Source organism: Lontra canadensis, unplaced genomic scaffold (assembly GCF_010015895.1).
Source record: "Lontra canadensis isolate GAN:19392208 unplaced genomic scaffold, GSC_riverotter_1.0 scaffold22, whole genome shotgun sequence".
NCBI classification, from domain to species: domain Eukaryota; kingdom Metazoa; phylum Chordata; class Mammalia; order Carnivora; family Mustelidae; genus Lontra; species Lontra canadensis.
In genome coordinates, this window is record NW_022631016.1 from 12716412 (window position 1) to 12723866 (window position 7455).

At 39.8% G+C, this 7455-nt stretch overlaps 1 pseudogene; it reads left to right on the forward strand.

Moving 5' to 3' along the window:
- Positions 1-215: 215 nt before the first annotated feature.
- On the forward strand, positions 216-297 carry LOC116870337 (annotated as a pseudogene).
- The last annotated feature ends 7158 nt before the right edge of the window (positions 298-7455 follow it).

Sequence of the window (7455 nt, forward strand, 5' to 3'; positions counted from 1 at the left end):
CGGAATTGTACACTTGGCAACTTTGGGGTGCACTGATTTGTTTTGGGGGGTTTAGCTTCTTTATTTTTTATTTATGCCATAAATCCTGACATTTCATTTAAGATAGTCTAGCATTTACACAAAATTATTTAATGGTGACATTTTCTCTTTTCCAAACTGATGATAAATGTTCTTTAAGCTATAGACTATGCCATATTTGTAAATATAAATTCATCATCGCTTCTCGGCCTTTTGGCTAAGATCAAGTGTAGTAAATATAAATTCATGGCAAATATTCATAATACATATTGAATAATTTAGTGATTAAAAGATGAATAAATATATGCAGGGACACATGGTAGTGGTTACATATATTTGAAAAATGTTTTAGAGAATATTTGGTTGATAGGGTGCACTAATTTGTCTTTGTGGTCACTGAGTACAACACACAGAATTCTCAAGTGCCTTCAAATGTCTGAGAAGAAAGAACTCTATGTTCTAGAGCAATCAGGTTAAGCTGTATCGGTGGGAGGGTGATTTCTTTTAAAGAGGATAGTGAAGTGCATTCTGTGTATTGTGAGTATTCAGTGCAGAGTGTAGCTTTGTTGTACATCAGTACTAAAACTTTGTCAGTATCCTGTAACACAGTGCTGTGTGCCAACCAGTCCACAACTTATATCTCCTATTTTAACCTCTCCACTGAACCTCAGACTCACGTATCACAGTGTCTTCTTGACTGCTCTCCTGAGATGTCACAGAGTCATTTCAAACTAACCTAGTCCAAAAGCAAACAACATCCCAAGCCTGCTCATTTCCCAGTCTACCTTATGCCAGTAAGCTAGTTGTTTGTTCATCCAGTTACTTAAGCCAAATCCCTGGAGTCCTCATTGACTTGAATTTTTCACATCATATATCAGGGTATCAAAAAATTCTTTCAGATGTACTTTCAAAATATAATCCAAATTTTACTACTACTTTTCCCCACCCCAACATCCCAATTCAAACTACCATCATGGTGCTTCAGGAAGATCAAAGGAGCCTCTCATCACTCTGCTTCTTACTCTTGAATCCATTCCCTGTGGCAGCCAGGATGATCCTATTCAAACGTAAGCCCAATCACGCACACCACCCACCAATGACTTCCCATCATACTTTGCAACATCAAGAATCTTAGCGTGCCCTACAAGTCTTCAAATCTAGCCTCTGGCTACATCTCCAAGATATATCCATACCTTCCCTACCACCCCAGCCCACTCCCTGTTATTCAGTGCTACTACACTGAGCTCCCAAGCTTACAATTTCCCAAGTATCCTCCCTCTTCGCTCTTCCCAGTCATTATGGCTCTCTCCCTCGCTTCACTCAGAGAGCCGCTCAGAGGCACGTCGTCAAAAAGACCTTCCTTAACCTTCCTGTGGGAAATAGGGTCTTCCACTTCTCAATATTCACTTCACTTCATTGTGCCTCACAGATCTTCTGTGTTTTACAAACTGAGGGATTATGGCAACCCTGCACTGAGCAAGTTTGTTGGCACCTTTTTGTCGACAGCATTAGTGTTTTTCTCACATTTTGGTAACTCTCACGGTATTTTGAACTTTTTTTAATCATATTTGTTATGGTGATCAGTGATTACAACTCACTGAAAACTCAGATGATGGCTCGCGCTTTTGAGCAATAAAGTTTTTTAATTATGTATTTTTTTAGACATAATGCGATTGCATGCTTAATAGACCACAGTATAGCATGAACATAACTATTATCTGCACTGGGACATCGAAAACCTCATTAGGCTCACTGTATTGTGATATTTGCTCTATTCTGGTGGGCTGGAACCAAACCCATGATATCTCTGAGCTATGCCTGCATTTACATATTATGTGTATTTTGTTTGCTTATTTTGTTTGCTTATTTTCTTATCTAACATCTTCCACTGAAACACTTGATTCTTTGGAGACTTTTGTTCACTGTTCTGTTCCCAATGCCTAGAACAGTGCCTGGTCAGAGAAATGTTCAGCCAAATTTTATGGAACAGATGAATAGTTCAGTCAATCAGCCAGGTGATCACTAACCAGCCTCTGTATTTAAGGCGCTGTGCATCTGGTTAAACCCTAGTTCCCAGGTGGGATTGCACTCTGTAGAACAATGAAAGATATACGGTACTATATAGCACATTGTTTTACATTGCCTAACCAAATTAAGTAAAATTATACTGTTCTCTTAGCAATTTGTAACTAGTCAGTCATTGGCTACAATGTAGAAGTGAAATCAAAGTCTTGATTGACCTTTGATGGGGAACAGAATATATGACACCAAAATACACCATTTTGGCATGTGCATTATTTTGCGGTGAAGACAGCGATGACACAGCAGTTTGGAGAAAAACTTTTACCTCTCCCTTAACTACCTACAGAATTTAGACAAAGGCCCAGAAAGAGAACTATTACCAGAGGTAACTTTTTTCTGAAAGTTAGGTGGCAATGAAAATATCTAATTAGAAAACATCTTCCCTTCATATTGTCCTGTGACTTGCCCTCATCTCTTCTGATGCTCCGTGCCCCTATTCCATTCCTTAGCTCAGGATGGCCTGTAAGCCACAACTGCTTCTCTTGCCTTTGGGTGTCTTAATTTATGGGGCTCCCATACCTACCTAATTAAATTTGTTTTTCTCCTATTAATCTGTCTTATCTTACTTTAATTAGTAGACCAGCCAAAAGAACCTAGAAAGGAAGAAGGGAAAATACCTCCCCTACACCTTGATTTCACATTCAATGAAGACATCAGAAATTTGAAAATGCATGCTATTGGTCTTAAAGGAAAGTGAAGGAATATGGATGGAGGGGTCTCCATATCTAACCAATCTAATTGATCACTCATGATGCACCCCACATGATATTACACAAAACTGCATTCTAGCATTCATCAATTCTACTCATAAGTTTAGTACCATACTTTCCTTCAAGTCTTTCTATCTCTGCCTCTTCCATCTTTCCATCGTCCTCTGTTCCTGCTGGCTCGTCCATTCCTAAAGGCTTCCAAATCTAAGCTGACTGGCTAGTCCTCACTCTACCCTTCGTAGGTGCCTTGATCTTCACCAACCTTCTTTGAACTGTCAGCTCTCCCAGAACCTGGTATCTTCTCTGGACCCTCAACAGATGCCTAAACTCTGCAGACAAAATCTTCAAAGCTATGAAATAATTAGCTTCCTAAATTCTACCCCAATCCCTTCCTATATCTTCCCTTTGAGAACTTCAAAACAATAAAATAACATACTAAGGGTATATCTGATTTGTAAAGAATCATATTGCATTTTAAAACTTATAAAACAAAACAAAACATTATTTTCTCTCTTGGTTGTGCTACCTTGAAAGTTGGTAATCCAGAAGGGATTTTTACTAGACAAGTTGAAGACCTAGAAATATGTTGAAATACTACATACACTGAATATCCTAAACCTGGCTAAGATCTGGAATGCAGTCGAATCAGCATAACCCAATAGGGCCACCCAAGCTTTCAAAGGACCTGGAATAAAGCCAGCCCTGATTCCCCTCAGCCAAAAATCATCAATTTTTATACCAAACTCACACGTTAAATTAGATAGATTTTTTTTTTTATGACCTTTATCACATTATAACTTGCATTGTGGTTAGGTATGCACTTACTGGGATTTTTTTCACTCTTGTGCTAGATTGTAAGCTACCTAGAATTCAGGTGTGTCTGTTTAAATGGACCTTTTCTTGGGGTGCCTGGGTGGCTCAGTGGGTTAAAGCCTCTGCCTTCGGCTCAGGTCATAATCCCAGGGTCCTGGGATCAAGGCGCACATTGGGCTCTCTGCTCAGCAGGGAGCCTGCTTCCCTCTTTCTCTGTCTCTGCCTGCCTCTCTGCCTACTTATGACCTCTGTCTGTCAGATAAATAAATAAAAAATCTTTAAATGGACCTTTTCTCTGAAACATGTACTATGATGGCTGATACTAGTGGGAACTCAATAAATGTGGATCAAATAAGTAAATATTAACTGAAATCTTATTTCAAAAGAAAGATTATTTACTTTTTTAAAAGTTTTTGATAGAGTTCCATGAATAACTTAAAGATAGCTATGCTTCCATGATGCTTGAATAGAGAGCAGAAAACTAGTTTGCTAGACAGACAAACTCTTCTACAGATACCTTCATCAGAGTCCCTAAGGATCAATCCAAGATTAATAAGTACAGTGAGGGACAGCTGGCTGGCTCAGTCAGTAAAGCATGTGACTCTTGATCTTGGGGTTGTGAGTTCGAGCCCCACATGGGGGTGTAGAGATTACTTAAAAATAAAATCTTTTTAAAAATTAAATAAATTAATGAAGTAAGTACAGTGAAACACCCACATTTCCTTTTTCATCTCCCTTTCCCTGCCCACTCTCCCTCAGGATACTTCTCTCTCTCTCTTTTAAGATTTTATTTATTTATTTATTTATTTATTTATTTGACAGACAGAGATCACAAGTAAGCAGAAAGGCAGGGTGTTTGTGTGGGGGAAGCAGGCTCCCTGCTGAGCAGAGAGCCTGATGCGGGGCTCAATCCCAGGACCCTGAGATCATGACCTGAGCCAAAGGCAGAGGTTTAACACACTGAGCCACCCAGGTGCCCCCAGGATACTTCTCTTAACCACCTGGGTACCTAGCCAGTTTCCCACCATTCTGAGAAGAGTGGAGCCATGAAGCCAGAAACATACAAGGATGCTATGCTGGAGCTTGGCTTCCACTGGATACTGACCTGAACCTTGCTTGCCCTATTCGTAGAATCTTAAGATCCTAAACTCTCTCTTTCTTCTACAGGGCCTCTGCCTGCATGAGGGGTACTGGTCTTATTCCCTTTAGAGGGTCCTCAATCAGACAAGAGGAGAGGACAGCTCCATGTTTACACCAGATCGCAAATGCCATGTCCCACCTCCAACCCTACCCCAACCCACCCCTTTTCTGGACTTTAGAAGTTTCAGAAAATGACTGTGACTCAGTCTGGATCAAGAGCTGCTGACCAATCACCAAAGCTAAACTTCAACAGATTGACGTGGTTGGTATGGCCAAACAGCAACTCCTCAAAGGAAGAGAAATGTGTTTCCAGGGAAACGACTTTTTGACAGATACAAACAGATGTCAACCCTCCCCGCATCTTGGAATTTGACTTCTAGCCCATTCGATATACAGTACTTGTCAGCTCCTCCCTCCTGTCCAACAGAACTCCCAAATTTACCCTGCCAGCTAAAGCAGTAAGATGAAACTTCACTCCAAAACATATTGAAATGCAATACCAAGAGTTATAAACGGCAGCTCTATACAAGGCTTCTTATACGGAGGAGTTTTGAATAAGTGAACTAAGTTAATACAATTAAAAAATAATTTTTGATGCTATAAGCATGAGTTCAATATGCTGGTGGGGGAGGATAAGCGGATGGGGGAATTGAAGGATCCCACAAATGACAGGCATTATCAAAAAAGGATTGAGTGCAAACCACAAAACACCATATTTTGTAAAATCAACAATTACCAAGTGACAAGTTTTTGTGTAATGGACTTTGAGGGATGGACCTGACCTCAAAAGAGCCATAGTCCAAATAAAAATATAGGCACATAGACATAAATGTGTTATGCAAATTAAGAGTTATAGTAGAAAGATTAAAAGCCTGATGGAAGTAGAGATATAAACAAATCTGCATGAGAAGGATGACTGTCCTCAGAAAAAGTTTCTCAGAGTGGGTCATTTGAACTGGGCTTTGAAGGCTAGATAGGAGTGTGCCAGGTTTCCTTCCATCTCGGCAACTAACAAAATCAAGAAGCTAGAGAAACTGCTGTGGCAGACTTAAGTATGAGGACTATAGAGACAAGGAAGGGTAATTGAGGATACAATTCAAGTACATAAGAAATAAAGGCGGTGATAAGCAGGATAAAGGTGAACTACTCCATACTGAAATCCTGGAAGAGGAGCACTCCTTTTCTCAGAAAAATAATCACTATAGAAGAATTTGGATAATTCTTGGTCATTTAATTACCAAGAAGTCACTATTCCATCAAATGCAACTCAGAACCATGAAATAAACAAATCAGCCTCCAGAAGACCACTGCAGCCCACCCCAGTCCCATTTACTAATGCTTTTACTTTCCTATCAAGTGAAACCACTAGATCTGTTATATTTGATTTTAAATATAATCCTAATACCTATGCTTTATTTCCCTATCCACAGCAAATTACAAAGAACACATTTAGAAATGTAAGCAGAGTAGGAGCTTCACCAAATAACAGCTAACATTCCAGTTCTCCTCCCAGAGAAACAGACCCAATAATTTAAAAATCTTAGCAGTGGGGCACCTTGCTGGCTCAGTCAGAAGAGCATGTCACTCTTGATTTCAGGGTTGTGAGTTCTAGCCCTATGTTGGATGTAGAGATTACTTTAATAATAATAATAACAATAATAATAAACAACTATTTTTAAAATAAGGTATTATAAAAATAAATTTAAAAAATCATAACAGTAAGAGTTCATTTAAGAGCAAACAGCTCTATACACAGTTTATTAAGCTGCTGGAGGTGCGTAAGCCTTGTGGCCTTGCATAACCACTGGTATTTGTAATGAAGGGCGTGAATCTGCAGAAAAGTTTACAGCTTGGGCAATCTGCAAAGAATGATGAGGTACGTGTTCAGAAGATTCCCTTCCAGTATTGTTAGTTACCAATTTCTACCACTTGGATACCTGGGTGGCTCAGTGGGTTAAGCCTCTGCCTTCAGCTCAGGTCATGATATCAGGGTCCTGGGATCAAGTACCACATCGGGCTCTCTGCTCAGCAGGTATCGTGTTTCCCCCTCTCTCTGCCCACCTCTCTGCCTACTTGTGATCTCTCTCTCTGTCAAATAAATAAATAAAATCTTAAAAAAAAAATTTCTGCCACTTAAAGTAACCAGAGTAAGTAGTTGTTGTTTTTAAGATTTATTTATTTACTTTATTGAGAGGGTGTGGGGAGGAGGGGCAGAGGGAAAGGGGGAGAGAGTCTGAAGCTGACTTGGAACCAGATACAGGGCTTGGGCTGAATGCCCTGAAATCATGACCGGAGTCCAAACAAGAGTCAATGCTTAACTGACTGTGCCACCCAGGCACCCCAAAAAGCTTTCTTAGACTTCTCTGGGCAGCCCTCTTTGTCCCCTTCCCAAGTGGAGTGGGGATCACGCAGGGCCTTTTGAGCCTAGGCCACAGCACACCCTCCTCTTAACTCTCTGCTTGTCTCTCTCCACCAGCAGATCACAAGTTACTGAAGCCAGATCATTTATAAATATAGGAAATTTATGACTTGCTCCCAATGCTAGGTACAAGTGCATTGGTATGTAATGGGTAGCCAAAAAAATTTTATATAATGAACAAAAGAAATGAAGTGATTGTAGCACTTTTAAAGAATATTTATGCCACAAATGAATGAACATTTAACTACATGAACAATTCTCTTGCACTTACCA